The sequence below is a fragment of the Lathamus discolor genome, chromosome 1, assembly GCF_037157495.1.
Source record: "Lathamus discolor isolate bLatDis1 chromosome 1, bLatDis1.hap1, whole genome shotgun sequence".
Lineage (NCBI taxonomy): Eukaryota > Metazoa > Chordata > Aves > Psittaciformes > Psittacidae > Lathamus > Lathamus discolor.
The window spans coordinates 64869451-64887375 of NC_088884.1; the positions used below are offsets into that span (position 1 = coordinate 64869451).

General features: G+C 44.0%; 1 long non-coding RNA gene across 2 annotated transcripts; it reads right to left on the bottom strand.

The window, feature by feature from the left end:
- Window positions 1-45: 45 nt before the first annotated feature.
- LOC136012112 (uncharacterized) lies at window positions 46-14657 on the bottom strand. 2 transcript variants are annotated; one of them, XR_010611578.1, is made up of 4 exons: window positions 14568-14657; window positions 14147-14225; window positions 6045-6099; window positions 46-133 (listed from the first exon to the last, which is right to left on the bottom strand). It is a non-coding gene; the product is annotated as an uncharacterized LOC136012112 (long non-coding RNA). The 2 variants fall into 2 exon arrangements; XR_010611577.1 differs by lacking the exon at window positions 14147-14225.
- Between the last annotated feature and the right edge of the window lie 3268 nt (window positions 14658-17925).

The following is a 17925-nucleotide window of genomic DNA, read 5'->3' on the forward strand; positions in this document are numbered from 1 at the left end:
ATAGGTTTGTCCAAGGCCTCACTGCCCCCTGAGTCGTTGCTCCCCTCAGGGGAGGTGGGAGAACTCCACTCGTTGGAGGTAATGGTGCCAGCTAGAAACTCCAAGGTGCGACACGGAGAAGCAGACTCGGAACCTGTGATGACAAACACATCCCATCTGTCAGTTACAAATTCTCCTCTGCAGGAAAAAAAAAAAAAAAAAAAAAGAAATAAAAGGAAATAAAAAGAAAAAAAAGTTTAAAAAAAACTCTTGTGAGGAGGGGTTTTACTTCAAGTTTACCTTAAATGGTAATGCAACCCCATGCTTGATTTCTCTTTATGCTGAGATGAAAATCTTTTCTACGAATCCTTCTTATAAAACAGCCTGCTCCCGTATCCCTTTGTCTCACCAAACATCACTTCCCAATCCTCAGACACTACGTGTTCTTGCCTGTGTCTTTGTCTTCTAATTTCTTTCTCCCTCTGCTGCCACTATCTAACTGTTATTTAACTTTCCGAAGCATGCATACAGGGATTCAGTCTGTGTGAAAGCCTACACAAAATAAAGCAGTGATGAATTATGTAGTCATCACTGAGCACTGAAATTTTGTTAGATACTGTTTCACTGGATCAGAGTTGGTAGCCGGTGTCATTTTTAACACTGACATTTCTTCTTCCCAAGGATCAGTTGCACTTCAAAAAAACAGTTTCTGGAGCCAGACAGTTTAATGCAATGTCTCCCAAATCTCAGCACTATATCCTGGCAGGAGCAGAAGGCACCATGAGTAAAAGCATAAAGGCACTAGGTTGCAGGTCAAGAATCCCGAGTGCTCAGCTTGTTTTTACTGCTCATCTTCAAATCGACCTTGGGCAAATTCCATCAGTTCTCAGTGCTCGCTGCTCCCTCATGTTTCATCAGTCCCAGGCTATTAGATTTGCCACTGGGCAGGAGCAGAAACTGGTTTCTTATTGAAACTAAGGAGGCAGCTGCTACCTTTTGAAAACTACAGGAAGTTATAGTCTACTCCCAAAGTGCAGGCTGAAGCCATTCAGGGGAGCTGCTAAAACACTCATTCAGAAAGTCTGTATGGACTTCAGACCATACAGACACTTCCAGTAAACTATACAAAAGACAAAGGGCTTTTAAAGACATGGATCATTCCCCTGCCTCAATCTCAAAACCATTAATTTACCTTTTTAATAGTTTTGTTACCTGAGCTACAAAGAATGCTCACAAGCCACCATTTGAGAATCCAGTGAAAGAGTTCAAAACTTCCCTGAAAATCACCACATTGAGCTGGGTAGCAAGAAAATCAGAATAAGGATTTTTGTTTGGCTTTTGCAAGAGCAACAGAATCATCAAACCTGTACTGAACAAGAGCAAAGAGAGAGAGCTCTGACGTGCCAAGTCAGACTAGCTCAGAAATATCACAGTGATAATGTAAAGGAGGACAGAAGAGAAAATTGGGCATGGTCTATGTACAAAACTAGCCAGAACAAAATCTGTGCTGTTATTGGTAAATGGGAAAAGCAGGTCCATCCATTCAAAAATTCTGGGCTCATGGCTCCAGAAACTTTTCTGACATCGACTTCAAAATCCTTTACATCACACTCTCCTTTTTAAGCCTCTCTTTGGATTTCTTGTTTACAAAATCTTCTCCAAGACCATAATGACTATTCTTTTTTTTAATAAAAGCTGTAATTATTAAGAATTTTATCATTCCAAAAGCTGAAGCTCTGAAGAGTTGGCAACACTAACACTGGCTGTCAGTTTTGCTGTTCCTTGATTACTTTAGACAGCAGCAGATACCTATTTTACATGTCCACCAAAAACTCAGGAATGAAATAAGATAATACTGATCATTTTAGTAATTTCTAGACACAGTATACTTCTTACACCATGGTGCAACACTTTAACAAGTGCTTCACACGTACATTTATAAAACCAAATATGCAAGTTATTTCCTGTGATAATGTTTTGAACACATGAACCACTGGCATGGTCTACCACTGTCTGTCCATTCATTTCAGTCCCTGCACCAGGTTACTTCAGTCCTCTTGGCCCATGCTATATGTTTTCAGTTCTAATGAGCATGGAAAGAAAGAGTAAAGTGGGAGGTGGAGGAAGCAGAAAGGGGAACTCATACCACCAGGACAGACATCCCAAGCATACAGTGAATGGCACTAAAGCAGGCAGTGTGACTTTAAGAGGCCAGAAATGAACAATAACAGTTTCGTCCTTCACCAAGCATCTATCACCAATACATCCCCTTTCACTGGCAGATGCTCAATAAAAAATTATACAGGTGTTCAAGAGACTGTCTTGTTCGGGAATAAGAATAAGGGAATACTCCTTATAGAGGAGTAAGCTTTTCACAGGGGTACTCTGATGGAGAAACAGAAGCTATCTGTTACAGCCATTCTTCTTTTGACATTTCTCCAAGCATCCCTAGCCCCTGGGGGCTGTCAAGACCCTCTGTATTTAACGCACATTAAAATCTCCACAAATACAAGGCACAGACTAATTCTAAGTGAGAAATGGCTGGAGTTCAGAAAGAGGCTGAGAAATGGAGGAGTTCAGAAAGAAAGCTAAGGTGTGAGAGCAAGGTATTCATAGTGCTACCTGCATTTGGAGCTGTAAGTCTCTTAACAGCCAACAGGCTCCTCACCAAGTGAAAACAACTGTAACTGCTCAACTGTATGACTCCTGAAGTCATGGTCCCTAGAAGCTACAACCTCTGCTATCACGACAAATCTCCTAGCAATGCATTCACATAGACAAAGTCATCTCCTAGGGAGTATAGCCATCATAACCGTAAAAAGCACCCATTATAATTCCAGTTATTTTCATCTCCTTAATGTCCATGCCTACACAGATGAATACCTAGCAGGTGATTTAAATATGGTACACTTACACTGGAAACAAAGCAAATATATCTGAAGCATAACTATCCCCTTTCCCCCAGTCCTAAAGTTGGTGCCTCGTCACATTTACAAGGCTTCACATCGGCACCAAGCACCTTTAGAGACAAAGGAAACTCTGGGTCCTTTCTGATCCAAGCTTCCGAATAAGTGAAGAAAACATGATGTATTCAGCTCAGTGTCAACTCCCAAGACTCCCTTCACCAAACATGAAAGAGAAGTTGTGACGACTTAAGCAAATGTCACTTGTACATTCAGGGAAGAGCCAATATGTGAGCTGTATCTCGCACTGGTTTAAATCAAGGGTGGTGTGGAACATAAGAGCCATGAGAGAAGAAACTACGCAAATCTTGACGTGACCAGGTACCTTTTTTTTTTCTTTAATGCTTCTTACTTTTTGCGCCTTGAGCAGCAATGCTAGTCCTATCCCAAGCTACAGCTAGGTCAGCAGGCACTGAAATACACTATCATGGCCTGATTCTTCTTTCCCTTCTTGGTGCTAAAGCTACTCTTGCTGGATGATGAGAAAAGTGGAATGCTACAGACTGGAAAATCAAAGGTTTTTGCCTTCTTTTTGATAACTTCCAAAGAAATTCCACAGGCCAAAATGACCAAGGAAATCCTTACAACTCTATGTCTCTAGTTCAGTAAGACGCCAAGGGCTTAAAAAGCCTGCAAAGTTTTCTTAAATAATGTTGCTCAAATAGTAAGCTCCATGTGCAATCACAGGTAACACTCTGTGCTCAGAAGCAACGAGTGTAATACTGGGAGCCCTGGTCGGCACTAGCTGGCCTGTGGGTCTCTTTGTTGGCTGAACGCTTCAGGCCTTCCGTTTCCTGCACTGTTGATCTGAACTCTGAACTGCCTGGTAGCCAAAGTGGCTATTTATTAAACTAAGCAAAGCAAACTGTAGAGAAGCTGGGGGCTAAACTCTATGGTAAACGGCTTTATTAGATTGGATATAAGGAGGAAATTCTTTCCTGTGAGGGTGGTGAGACACTGGAATCGGTTGCCCAGGGAGGTTGTGAGCGCTCCATCCCTGGCGGTGTTCAAGGCCAGGTTGGATGAAGCCTTGGGTGGGATGGTTTAGTGTGAGGTGTCCCTGTCCATGGCAGGGGGGTTGGAACTAGATGATCTTGAGGTCCTTTCCAACCCTAACTTTTCTATGATTCTATGATTAGTATGGCAAATTGAAAAAGCATCAGTGGAATCACTTTACATTGAAAAAGAAATCTGGTTAAAACCAGCATTTTTCAAAAACAGGCTAATATTGAATGAGTTATTCATAAGGAAAGTTTGAATAATATTCATTAGTAACTATTTTATCAAAATACAAATTTTTCAGTTAGCATCTAGCTTTCAGTTTGCTTCTGGTTTCCCAGTCAACCAATAGTAACTATACACCAACAGCTTTACCAACAGGTAAATTTAATGGTGATTTGTATTGCTGAGTAATCTACTATCAGTAATATTCTAGTACTTGTAAACTGTTTTGCGGGTTTTTTAAGTTCTGCCTGTGGCAGAGCTTGCAATCACCAAGTTTTCTTCTGATGTGGAGGGAATTTGATTTTGAAATCACTGAACAGACATCCCAGTTCCCAGGCATGCTCATACAGTTCCATCCCCATCTGAATCTCCTCACCAGGCACAGTTCTTAGGATCAGAGGAGTCAGAGGATGTTGTCCTATTCTTGTAACAGGAAGTTTTGTCACAGGTCCCAGGCTTGGTGTCTGTTCTCTTCAGATTCCCTCAGTTTGAACTTACACTCCACTTTTTGGCTCTTGTATTTCTGTTATTGTACGTTACAGTTGTTCTTATTCTGATCGCACTTTTATTTTACCGAGACGATTAACAGCCTTTCTCTGTGGGGTCCAGTCATGGATTCTCTCCCTGGATCAAAGACATAAGCCATTCGCAGCACTTCCACCTCCTGCAACTCCACAGTAACTTTACTTCCTTCTCATGTTTACCGCACACACATACACACACACACACCCATGCAAATAACTGTTTCTTATTCACTCCTGGCCCTTGTTCTTCTTTCTGCCATGGCCCATCTCTTAATGAGTAAAAAAAAAAAAGCAGACTTTTGGGTCAGAGGAAAGTAAAAGCATGGAGGAAGCGCAAAGATCTTTCAGCTCCAGCAGCTTTCCAGCAGCTTCAGTTTAACTGTTCTGATGCTGGTCATTTCAACACCAACTCTTTCCTTTCATGGTATCTCATTGAGATGCAGAAATCCTGCAGGGCTAGACAGCTGTGGAGAGCCCTTCAGTGAGGTCTCCCTGACAGGGAGCACATCTTTAACAGATCCCCTGGCCTGACACATCTGTTTTCTAACATTAATCCCTCAGTCATTACTGCTGGTAACAGCTCCTCCTTATGCGTTTGTAGCAGCTGCTCAACACAAAATCATACTTTCTTGAGGATTTGAAAAATCGCAGCCAGCTGTCTCCAGTTGTTCAGTTTTCTTAGAGCTGCTCTGTTCAAAAGGCTCTCCCCAGTCCATAGTCACCCCCTCTCCTGCTGGAATTGAAACTGAGCAGGACACACTAGCCAGAGACAATCCCTGCTCACTCACCCCTCCCAGGCTGGAACGCTTGCCAGCACAGCCATGTGGAGTCTGGCAGAACAATTCCCCTTCTGCTTCTGAGCTGGCTGCACTGTGAACAAGTTTGAGGGAGAAAGTACCTTTATCCTCGGTCTTATTTAATGGAACTGGAAGCTGTGGGGGAAGGGACTGCTTCCCATTACAGGTATTCCTTTATATCATTGTAATGTAAATAAAATAAAACAATTCTGGTATTCACTACCTTAGCAACATGATCCTAATACTGCTACTACAGCACCAGTGTATCACTGAATCACAACATCTTCACTTATGACCAGCAGAGAGTTTCAGAAAAGAATGATTTTGGTCAGAAGAGAAGACATCCTGCTGTTCAAACCACAACTCTAGAATAGTTTGTGACAATAAGAAAACCTGGAAACAGCACCAATCAGTCAGTTACTTCCATCCTCAGCACGCCAACAAATGCGCTTACACAATGCAGTCATACAAAGAGATTTGCGTTTAGGAAAGCAACAACTCAAAATACCACAAAATCTACTGCGCAAGTTATGATGGAAGATAGCATTCAAACTTACCAAAGGAAGAAGTCTGGGAAATTCAACAAGCCAGTACAATAATAGCCCAGTTCCTCTGAAAGAGAAGAATGAGTGCAATCAGTAGATGAGTAGCTCCGAGGGGGTGGTGCAACTCAAAGACTGCAGGGAAAAGAAAAAAAACCACACCGGAAAGGGAAAAGGTGGGAAAGCAGCTACTCAGCAATGAGTAAGGTCTGTTAAAGCCCCCATGCACGAAAGGACAGAAGTCATGAATGTGTTTACAGGGTCTCCACAGAGCAAAATAAAGATGCAACCGCAGCAAGACCAATTAGCACTGAACTACACCTAGGAAGGTAACAGAACTTTTGCAGCATCAGCCAGCAACCGGTTGCTTGGGCTCCTCAGGAGCTGTGCTCCCATCCTGAAATCAGCCTGGAGGGAGCACCACTCAGCTTCAGCAGCTAGTGGGGATGGGTGGGTGCAGTTCACTGAGCCTTTGGAGAGGGCTTCACTCAAGCACTCAGCAACAACTATGCCAAATGGTGAACCAGGCTACAATCCCGTGTTTTTCCCTGGGCCTCCTGCAATGCTGGCTATCTTCTGTGGACATCTCCATGCACCCAGCATTACCACGGTAATTCTCCTTAATCCTGTGAATAAAACCAGTAAAAGTCTTTCTTGCCGCAGGTGAAGCAAGAGCTCTTAACAGGCAGCAGCACTAGGCAAGGAAAACAGGACTTTTATTTCCATGTGTGTATTGGGCAAGGGAACATAATCATTACCTCTACAGGCTGCACTGTGAGATTTTTGTCTCCATCTCACCACTAAGACTGGTTTACAAAGAAACAAGCACTACTGGCCTCAGATGTTACCCAACATAAGCCTGGGCTCCAGCTTACATAAAAGAAAGCTTGGTCTGCTTGCTACACTGAAACTGCCTGCAGCAGCTGCTGTTCCGAAGGTACTCCAGCTCCCCAGCAAAGCAAAACACCACTCTTAAATGACTGCAGTAGCTGAGCTCTGGCTGAAACAGAGGGAGGATGTAGTGTCCAGCACAGTGATGTAGATCAAAAAAAGCAGAGCAGAGAACTTCTATCAGTGCAGCCCTGGATAAAGCAGTCGAACAGTATGTGATTAGATAAGGCTGTGTGTGGCCTTGCACACCATCCAATCAATTACATTTCTGATAAAGGAAACAGCACACAGAGCCTTGCTGCCCTAAGGAGGGGAGAAAATAAATACACAACCCAGCAACAAAACCCAAACGCTGGTTCTGCTCCCTCTAGTCTAGGGGTGGCCAACCTGGGGATCGATCCTGAGATACAGGCAACTCATGCACAACTCCCACAGAGAGGTTACATCACAAGGCCACCAGCCTTGGACTGACAAAATGATCACTGCGTGATCTACATCTCAGCTGGGAGAGCAAAATAAGCCAGCAAAGGCAGCAGAGATTGACACTGCCAGGTTGTCCTGGGATTGAGCCACACAGTGGCTGGCCCCAGACCTCAAAGGAATAGTGCAGTTCCTGGGGCGGCACCGTTATCTCACGCATGGGAATGCGTTTCAAAGCTTCCTAAACCAATGAAGGTTGTGGCAGGGTGAAAATGGTTACCCAACCTTGTGCTAGCAGCAGCAGTCATCAGGAGGCATTGTTCAACAAGCACGGACCTGGTTAGAAAGCACCAAACCAGGAGAAAGTCCAGTAATCCCGTCTCTTTTCTACCACAGAATCACCAGCCGTATCAGCTAACGTTTAAATCACAGCTGTCCCTTGAAGTACAGACAGGGGTAGACACTGACAGATTAAAATGACTTGAGTCTTACCAAACCAAGCTAGAAACAGAAATAAATAATAGTATTTTCCCAAAGAATATTATTTGCCTCATTATTAAAGGAGAGGGAACCTCTAATGTCAACTTAAAAAAGCCATGCTCCTAACTCACTGAAAGCCAGTTGTTCTGAAAAATCCCACCAGACTCAAAGCCTCCAATTTACCTATAGAAAAAACTATAGCACAAAGTGAACCACCGAAGCAAACCACCCAATGACAAAATCAGACTGTGGGCAAAATCCAGACAAGAATTTCGGGACAAGAAAAGGTGAACTTTAAAAGTGATTTGCAATTGCGAGTGGTATAACTTCAGAAGGGCTCACGGTTTTAGTCTGGAAACTGGGCATCTTTTGAGCCTTTCCTTACCAGTAACGGGAAATTGAGACATTCATAATGCCCATTTTATGGTACCCAAATTGAATTCTTATTTCCTAATCCTCCCTCCTGTTCATGACATCTCTCAACCTCTTGACTAGGACTCGAGGGTAGATGTCCCAAAAAACCCCTCAGAACTGTGACACACTTAGCTTCCCATGACACCAAAATGCCACAAGAACTCAGACAGAAGACAGATGTTTCCAAATCTCATCCAAAGCAGTGAAAATTTTCAAGTCCAAGACTATAGCCAGACTTCAAGAAAAGAAACAGCTGAACCTGAGCTAAGAGATTTGCAACAGTACACATACAGAAGCACTGACCACAACAGCTCAGGTACACAGTCAGATTTCTGCATCTGCAGTGCTTGCAGGCAGTCTATGTTGTGGTCACAACCTATTCGGCCAGGGCTAAGCCCCTCACTAACACCTCAAAACAAAAGCAAACCATAAACTGTCAGAACAGGTATACAGAAGGGACCTCAAGTCAAGCAACCAATTAAGCATGTGCCTGGATTTTGGTAGAGTTAGGAGCTTACAGGTGTTTGATACTTTTGCTAAGCAAATGCCTAAGTAAAGAACAACCATGAAACATCTGCATCGTATGAATGAATCCTACTCATGCCTACCAATCAAGCTTCACCCTCTTGGGCTATTCCAACTCAGTTTGAATACACACTCCACCTAGAACATCTATAAGGCGAACATTCACTGCTTACACTAAGATGATCACTTCCTGAGGGCTTACACTGAGGAAAGACCACCAGATTTGCTTTTATCTAAGATACCCTCACAAACAGACAACAGCCGATTTAGCCAGACACCAGTTCTCCTACCACTTTGACAAAAGAGACAGTAAAGCCACCCTCAACTTGTACTAGTGTAATTTTGAGCTCAGAACTCTTCCCTCTCAATTGTGGCATAAACATATCCTATCCAAACTGCTGAACATACAGGGATTATGAGAACCTGCAAATTGCAAGTACAACCGCAACCCTCAAATTGGAATCACTAAGCAAAAAAAAAGAGAAAGAAATGACAAAACCTGAAAACCACAGGCCCCCGGATACTACAGGAAAGCAAAAAAGCCACTGATTTATCTCTTTGCCCTTCCAGACCCTTCTTGCCAGGAAGGTCAACAGGTTATATACCTTCTGCTGGATTAATCTACAGGAGAACAAGGGCAGCTAGCCAAGCAAAACTAGATTCTTAAAGGGACACAGCTAACAACCAACTTGACTGCAGTTTTTACAATGCGCTCTTACAAACAACACCTGTGACCAAAAAGCGTGGTAAAAAGGTAGCTCCTTCTCTATTTTTCAGTTAGCTTACTGGGTGAATAGAAATAGCGACTTACACTGTTTCTCCTGCACAGTCATTTTCTTCTGTTCATGTAGATCCTTCACAAAATGGGGGTGGGGAAACCAATAGGGTTTTACTTATTTTTATAAAAATAAGCCAAAGAGCAGGTACTTGGAAGAAAACCTTCTTACGCAAACCTCTGGTTTACACCTGGCTTTTTCCCTAAACTGACAGGATTTTCAAACCAGGAGAACCTCTCTAAATCCTGCTAATCTGGTATCAGTGAGCCTTATTTCAAAGACTTTCTATGAAGAAGTATGATCAAGTAAAATGAAAATACATCAGCAAATCCTTCCTTTCCATTTCAGCATACACAGGCTCAGTGCTCTCTTGACTCTTCCTCCTTCACTTAAAAGTAGTTCTGGTTACAAGAGATTAGACTTTGCCTGGACATCTGTCATTAATGCTGTTTGAAGGGAGGCACTTTGAGGACTACCCTAATTTATTTTCTCTTTGGCAACAGCAAAGCAGATCCTTCAAAGGCTTGTATGTAGGCTCTGAAAGCCACTGGCACTCATGTCTCAGAAGTACAGCAAAGTAAAATACCTACCCTTTGGCAATCATACTTTAATGAAGGTAAGAACAAGGTAATTATAAGCCTACAATGGAACAGAAAAACAGAGCTAGTGACTCAGCCAGTGGCACCAGGAACTGGAAAACCTGCCCCTCCCTAGCAGGAAAACTCTAATTCATATGGTGTTAAAAACAAAGGGGAGTGACTGCATCATCTCCAGAAAAAGGAGGACCCAAGGGGCAGGAACAACAACAATAAAACCCACCTAAAACCAAACAACACCAACAAAAAACACACACACATGCCACAAAAAAAAACCCACCAAAAAAACCCAAACACCACTCAGAAGCTCCCAAAAAACCCCAAAACAAACAAAAAAATCCCACAAGAACCAAACCCACCACCTCCAAATCCCCCAAAACTCCTAATTTCTAGTCTCACATCTTTTAATGAGCTCCATGCATGCTAATTCTTGACTTTTTACAAAGCTCTACAAGACATGTTGGCTATTTATTTAGCATGGCAGTAGGCATAAGACAGAAGTTGGAGAAAGGAGCATAAACTACCGTGAATCTTGATAAATTTGGTTGTTCTTCAAAGTAAGACAGAATTTCCACAAAGTTCAGGAACAAAAAGGATACAGTGCATGATGTGATAGGTTTAGATTTAGAACAGCATTTACTATTCTCCAAGGAAATCATAGCTGAAAAATTACTTCAAATTGGCTTTGGAGAGTATTGATCATATTATTAGAAAATAACCAGATTCAAAACCTAAATGTAATTACATATACCAATGGAACCAAAAGGCACAGGGGGCATCCACTGGGCTGCTTCAGGGATCAGTACCAGTCCAGTTTTCTCTAACCATCTTAGAAACCTAAGACTGAATAAAGGGAATGCAATGAAACTTGCAGGTGATACAGAATGAAGTTTACAAGCACCAGTGAATAGAAACACTCAAAGGGATTTAGACAGCTCAAAAACAAACAAGAGAAGGAAGGGGGACAAATAAGACCATGCGGAAATAGCAACACAAAGAAACTGAATAAACAATGAAACAAACAATGAAAAAAAGAGATAAATAAAGGAAAAAGCCCTGCCAGAAGCAGAAGCTAAAGACATGCAAGAGTGAGAATGCTGAATAAATGACAGTTGTCTGCAAAGCAAATGCTTCTACAGAATGACCAATGTAACTTTTGTCTGCTTATGCTCAGCTATCACTCCAGGCAACAGAGATGAATCACCTCCAACATGTGGAATATCAGATCTCATTCTGCAAAAGTAACAGAGATAAACTGAAGACTATAAAAGACAATCGTTAGGCTTAGAACAATAGAATAGGCTTAGAATAATAATGTTTAGTCTCATTAGTAGCTTGTAAGAATCTGGAAGGTGCAAATACAGAGAGTAATTGTTTCACAGAAATACACACCAAGGCAGGAGAGCAAAAGAACTTTTCTGATAATGAAGTACACTGGGCAATGGAAAACTTGCCCAAAAACATTACTGAAGATCCACTGCACAGCATTTGGGGAAGGGGCTGGGCACAGAGGGCAAGGGACACAACAAAAACCAAGCAAGTGAGCAAAAGACAACTCGGAGCTATAGGGAAAGCATAACAGATCTTTAAAGGAAAGCAACAGTGAATTTTTGCTTTCTTAAGATACAGCCATGGCCAGATAAGACAGAAAAATAATTTCATTATCACAGGAGCAACCACAGGCATGGTCCAAGGAACTATTTAAGGTGTGAAAAGATGGCAATATTGCTGAGGAAATGTCCATTCTTCCCCATTGCCCATCCCCTTGTCGTTGCACTAACTTCTCCAAACACACCAGCATGTATGTGACCACACGATTAACTAGACTGGAGAACAGAGCTGGCTGATCATCCCCCTGGCTGGGTCCGTAAACAGCAGTGCCAATACCCATGCCAGTGACAAAGGAAAGAAGTGTGGCAAATATGGACAGTTTGAGGCTGTGCAGACAGGTTCTACCTACAACAGCGGCAGCCTGAAGTCTTTGTGGACCCATCCCTTGAGTTACGCTGTGACGGAACCAAGAACTGAAAGGTACAATCAGAAAAAGACATATAATGCTGAGGAACGAAAGCTGTGAACGAGCATAATGCTGCTCCAAACAGATCCCAGCAGCACCTACTGGAAACTGTCGTTCTCAGCAACCTTCTCAAAACTTTACTCACTGTATTCGAGTTCTGTGAAGCAAATACCTGAGTAAGAAAACCAACAGCAACTGTGATTTGATTTTAAATCACAAGGAAAATTTGGCAGCATGGAGCCCTTTTTCTCTTCAGAGCGTGACAGTACTATTTTCACACAGTTTTCCCATGGTCGTTCCGTAATACGCTAACATTACAGCGCTTATCACGGCAATAACCTAAAATACTTCACAGCAATCAGTAAAATTCATTTTAAAAAGCCAAAAGATGTAGCAGGAGCCAGGACAGTGGAGAAATTTCTAATGCTCACTCTCATGCACAATAACTGCTCCCAAGATCACCTCCAAGAGGATATGAACAAGGAGCCGACTGTCCAGTTTAGAGATGATAGACTTTGTCACATGCTCGAGTTGAGGGAACTATCCAGACTGGGATTTAGGAAAACCCTGTAAGGTCACTGCATCCTGGCTGGTTGCCCTTGGTTCTGCTATCACAAGTTCCAAAGAAAACCCTAGAGTCCATCAGCATCCAACAGCCGCGATAAATAACCCCCACTGTATTAACTACAGCAGGATCCAGGTTCTTCTCTGTCATCAGAAAAAGGTACCAAGACCAAAAGGTGTTAACTGCACAGGTGACAGAACAGCAGCTTCAACCCGGACTTAGCACTTGTCACATTCCCAGTCTGTTATCCCCCTTGTTCTGTTCCTCCATGTTACCCTCTGCCATGTCCTACTGCCCACTTCGCTCTGTAGAAGAACAATAAAACCTCTTACATCTACACAGACAGATGGACAGACAGATGAACGAATGCTCTGCTCACTTGCATACAGTGCAATCAAAACTAGGGGAAGCCGATCTGTTCTGGGTAATAGGAAACAAGACAAAAAACCACCACAAAACAACCCCCAAGTCTTCTCCCCTCCCACCCAGCCCCTGCACTTGAAAAGTGCCTTGCGTTGTTTATTTGTAGAGGATTTGCCGAACTTAACTTCTAAGGTTAGAAAGTAGCACGAACGTAACTTCAGGTTAAACAAAAAACGGCAGATCAGTTGTGGTTGGTTTTGGTTGGCTTGGTGGTTTCTTTTTGTTTGAGCTCTTTTTTTGAGTTCTTTTTGTTTGTTTGCTTCAACATATATGACCATTCACCATGAAGTACCTCACAGAAGTCTTTAAAATACACTGAGCTACACTCACTCCCCTTCTACAAAAAAAGCCTCATCTTTAGCATCCCATGCAAGCAATTGTTTAAGCGGAATTACCTACATGAAAAATTACTTGGGGAAGATTTTTGTTTGGCTTTTTTGTTCGGTTGGCATTTTTTGGGTGGCTTTACTTTTGTTTTCAATTTAAATCCTTTCCAGAGGCATGCCATCAAAACTCAACTCTAACTTTCGAATAACTAACTGCTCTGGGAAAACAGCATTTCTCATCTTTGGTAAATGCCCTGTAACAACCCACACGCCTTCTCACGGATGGGTTTGCTTACGATTTTCGTTTGTTTGCTTTTCTCCGTAACTTACATCACAATTTATTACAGGGAGTAGTGATCCTCCTCTCCACCCTTCCCAAGAAGAGCTCTACAAGAGGCCCAGAAGCTTATTTTTTCCCCATTAGAAGTGTTAGCAGTTTTCGGCCGATGCCACAAGCGACCGAGTTGCCCAAGTCCCAGCGCCGGCAGCCCCTCGCCGACGGGGGAACGCGCCGGAGCCTCCATTGAGGATGTTCCTATCGCTTCCTTTGTATGGCTGTGCCTCCGCTGCCGCACATGATCGGCTCCAAACACCCCCCCCCCGCCTTTACACCCTGTCTCCCACACACATCCGCACCCCTTCACCTCGCGCGAAAGCGATGGTCGTGAAACAGCGCGTCCTGACCTGAGCAAGGCGAGAGCGGCCGTTGTTGCGCAGGGGCAGCGCAGCCCCGCTCCAACTCCTCCTTCTGCTCCAGGACCTTCTGCCAAAAGAGCAGACGACGGCCGCTCCTGCGCGCCTGCCCCTCGCTCCCGCCCGATCCCCACCCCCGAGCCCGCAGGGGAGGGAGCGGGGGCTTGGGCGGGGGGCGCGGGCGGGTCAGCTCGGCGCTCCGCACCGCCGCCGCCGGGCCGCGGAGAAACGGAAAAGTTGCCGGGGAGCCCCGGCGGCGCCCGGCGCGGCTCTGGGACCGGGGGGGCCCTCGGGGCTGCCCTTCCCTCGGTCCGCAGCGCCGGGGACGGCCAGAACAATACCGGGCCGGGCGCTCCTGCCGGCCGGGTGTCCGGGGGGGGGCGCGGAGCGGAGGCACAAAGCGCGCACTCACCTGAGGAGCGCGGGAGCGGTCGGCGGCAGCGGCGGCCGCGGTGGGGCAGGAGTTCGGAAGGAAAAGGGAGGGTTTTTATTTCCCCTGGAGTTTGAAAGGAGGAAGCGAGGAATGCGAGGAATGAGAGTTGGTATGAAATGAACGCGGCCGTGGGAGGGGACTGCCGGCTAGCGCAGGGGCTGAGACGGGGCTAGGGAGGGGACTAGCGGGGAGGGTGGCGAGAGAAGTGCCGAGGCGGAGTTAGGAACAAAACCCAGCGGGGCCGGGCGCTCGCTGGCCGGGGACCGCGTGTGACCGGGGCGGAGGGAACGCCGGCAATAGCCGGAAGAGGGGGCCCGCGGGGGAAGGCCGCTCCGCACGGGGGGAGCGGAGGAAGGAAACTCCGAGCGGCTGAAAGCGGGGAGCGGCCGGGGCGCGATGCCCGGGCGGGGAGAGAAGTTGGAGTCCGCGTCCAGGCCGGGCCGGCTTCAGCCGGGGGAAGAGCCCTGGGGAGGCCGCCGCTTGCCTGGTCCCTTCCCAGGGACGGGACTCCGGCACTGAAGGGATTCGCTAACCCCTTCGAACAAGCACTTCCTCGAAGCCCCTTAGGGATGTGGTGTGACTTCCAGCCAGCATCGCTGCGCCGCCGCAAAGGGAACCAACCCCAACACCGCAAAAGTGGTTATAACAGTTTAATTGCCCGGAGAGCATTCCAGAATGTAAACTCCTTGCCTAACAGCAAAGGGGTGTTCTCTGAGGCTTTTCTCAATCTCACAAGGAAGCTACTCCTTTCCTGTCCATTCACACCGGAATGCCAGCATGTTGCACTAGAAAATGCTGATACAAAGCTGGGAGTTGCACTAGGGTTGGAAAGCCACGTCCCAAAACCAGTAGTAAATGAGCAAGCATATGTAACGATATCCTGTCAGCAGCTCTGGGCAGTGCTGCTACATCAACAAACTTTTTCAAGTGCCCAGGCAGGTGACTTTGCCACAGGTTCCTGGTGTGCACATAATTACCTGTGGTAGAGTTACGACACACTCGGTTTTGTTTAAAACTTTGACGTTCAATAAAAATACTGAAGAAATTGAATAAGGAAATTCTCAGCTTTTGGTAAGAATCCAAAGCTAAAATTGTTGTAACTCTTTTCAAGTTGCAGAGAAAAGACAGAAGCTAGATGTGTCCTAAAGTCTCAGAAACTAAATGGCAAACCCCATCAACTTCACAACTTTAGTCTTGGGATTTGGAAGGACAACTCCAAATTTGCCATACGGGCACAAGTTACTCCTGGGGAGATTCCAACTGGACACAAGAGGAAATGCTGTCACTAATCAGCCACTGCAATAAGCTTCTCAGGGAAGTGTTGGACTCCCAGACACTGTCAAGATTCAGCTGGACAGGGTGCTGGAACATCTTTGCCTAGGAGGGTTGGACCTGATGATCCTTGAGGTCCCTCCCAACCTGGGATTCTGTGATTCCACTTTTCCTATTTCTGGCAGTGCTGAATGTAACTGATACTGGTGAACCTTTTTAATGCACAATTACTTTTCTTTGGAAGCCAAAGCAGCAATATTTCATGAATAAGTAAGATTTTAAGAAAAAAATTGTGATACAGCTGTAAGAATGCATAATATATATACAAGTATGAAGTTACAGAAGTCAACTATTTTGTGTTTTTTTCTGTTTGTTATATAAAACCCTGCAGTGATCTCATTTAGCCACTGTTTTTACTAAGCTGTATTTAAAAATAGGTCATTTAACAAAAAAACATATGTTAAAGGTAGCTCACTTCTCATCACACCTCTTCACTATGAATTTGAGGCCAGGTCTCATGATTATGTGACTAACAGAATGTTTTGCTCCCATTTCCCTGCAGAATCAACATAGCTCAAAGAGAAGGAATTGAAACCTATTCCTTCCTGTGAATCATCACACAAATTGTTTGCAGGACTCCATTCAATTGCAGATGAAAACCTGGCTCAAGAGAACAGAGGGGGTTTGGAGGTGGTTTTTTGTGGTTTGTGGTGTTGGTTTTTGGGTTTTGGTTGATGTGGTGGGGTTTTTTGTTTGGTTTTGTTTTTTTGTTTGTTTTTTTTCTTTTTTTTCTTTTTTTAATGATTTTTTATTTTTCCTTTACTGGTGGTAACATGAAAGCAAACTATTCTGCTCAGAACAGGAAGTTGGCAAGCTGGTGACACCTAACTCCCCACCCTGATCCATACTCTGGATGATTTTGATGTGCAGCTTTTAAAATATTGGATCACAGTAAAATATATTACTTTCCCCTTAAATAAATAAAGGGATCGATTCAATTAAGCATTTAAAAAACAAAAATTAAATCCCCCGTTTTTGTCATAATTTTAAGCTGTTTTGTTGCAGACAGTGCAATTGTTTGCCTTGTTCGGAAATGTTAAAGTGAATAATCACAAATTGCATCTTCTAGAATAAATTAACTCATTTGTGTATTCTCTAAATTAAATGTTACATTGCCAGAGCAGGTTCTGTTATAAGAGTCTTTATCTTAAGTGAAGTTTGGTGAAGTTCGTTTGCTTCTGTATTTTTCTCCCATTTTGGGATCTAAGAAGTGACCTCCAGCTTGCAATGAGGAAAGAATAAATTCCATATAAACACATTAAGAGACAGAATGAGAAGACAAAAACTCTATGCACCACACAGTTCAAGAGATACAACTGTAACAGTGGATAAAGGTGCTCTGCCTTCTTTCATGCAAGGGCTTTCAATTCTTACCACTTCACCACTGTAGCAGGCTGTTTTCCCTGTTATTAAGGAAGCCCTTATAGCAGCGTTGCTTTTCTACTCATCCTCATAACTGTATGCAGGGCCAAATCTCTTTGCCCTAGTATAACTTAAGCACCTTTCTGAATTCTGGTTCCAGCAGTAGTTCCAAACTGAAGTTATGTACAACAGTTTGACATTGTGGCTGTCTCCGGCAAAGAAGGAATGTTTCTCAAGACTGCACAAACTTTTAGCTCTTGACCTGTAAATCACAGGGAAGGCTTTGCTTGTCTTCTGTACCAAGAAATCAATGTCAATTGAGAGATCTATAGAGCTGTTAATACCAACAAGTCAAGGAGCACACTAAGTAAAACTTAAGTGAGAGTGGGACTGACCCCTAAAAGAACAATAAATTACCATTTCATGTTTGTGAGCCAAGGATCTTAGAGCAGCCTAGTAGCTGGTTAGTCTGCTAGATCTGCTTTAGGATTCCTACTGAACAGTTTAATATGCTTCCTTCATTGTTGCAAGATGTCTTTGGGATGTCAAGAATGTTACATTTGCACATAATCAACTAATATTACTGTACTAAGAACAAATGCCTAGTAGTACTTCCTGCTCAGTTTTCTATCCCAACTAAATC